Below are 1,113 nucleotides of genomic sequence, written 5' to 3'. Positions count from 1 at the left end.
CAAAACCTCTCTGCAAAACTAGTTCCATTTAAAACATTTCAGTGTGATCCTGCCAGATCCTAAAATAATTATAGCTTAGAAAGGCAGACATGGCTTTAGGTCTGAACAATTTTTATCATACTGTACCTTTTCAACGGGTGGGAATAGAGATTAGTGACATAACTGTGTGCCAAGAAAACATACTTAGAAGCCATCTGCTTCTGTAGGAACACCCAAAAGAAAGGTACAATGCCTGGGATAAGTTCAAGGTTTCACTAGGGACAGTGACGCTGTTTGGCACAGAGGATGGCACACTGGCCGGGTTACCAGGAGGCACTGGTTCTCATACAAACTCTAAAGCCTTAGTCAAGCTTTTCTGAGCACTAGTTACTGCATCTGTAATGACAGCCAATTGTGGAATTCTTGGAAATTTTGAGTTAATAGGGTCACTGTTTCTCCTTGAATATCCCACTGCAGTTACTAAGACAATTTGGTTGACAATGGCTGAGCCAATAGAAGGTGGCTTCCTGGCTCAACTCCTGAGGAAGAAGAGACGCCTGTTGAATGAGGGCAGATGCTTCACACCTTGCAAGGACACAGTAGCCTGCAATGCTGTCCTAGTCCGCTGCTAGAGTTTTGTAAATTATTTTTAGCTGTGGCTATAAATTAGTGATGACTAGAAGGCCTTTGGGCCTGCTCTTGGATGTACTCATTAATCAATTTCAGGCATTTTTCTGCTGTAAGAGGGATTTGATACCAGGATTGAATAGTCTCTTGTATGCGGAAGTACCCTACTGTTATTGTTTTGCAAACTGTTCCTATCTCAACTTTGGCTCTAACAGAGGTTTAGACAAGTCCTTTGCTAGAAAAGGTATATGTAGTCAATCATCTATTTAATTCAGCTTACCTTTCATATCCTTCTGTCTTAAACACTAGATTTGGTTCCCATTTTGGAAAAATTGAACCTCTCCTGACCATCAGTAAAACTTCCTTTGTTCGTGGTTGTGTCAAGTGTCTAAAATTCTCACATAAACATCTGAATTTTAAAAACGTAGGTGCTATTACGTCTCTCTGGGCTCAAGTATTCTCCAAGTGGTCAGGCTTATTCCTCCCAGTTAAATAGGGTGGCTAGCA

The sequence above is a fragment of the Trichechus manatus genome, unplaced genomic scaffold (genome assembly GCF_000243295.1).
Source record: "Trichechus manatus latirostris isolate Lorelei unplaced genomic scaffold, TriManLat1.0 scaffold00116, whole genome shotgun sequence".
Lineage (NCBI taxonomy): Eukaryota > Metazoa > Chordata > Mammalia > Sirenia > Trichechidae > Trichechus > Trichechus manatus.
This window is presented reverse-complemented; position numbering follows the sequence as displayed.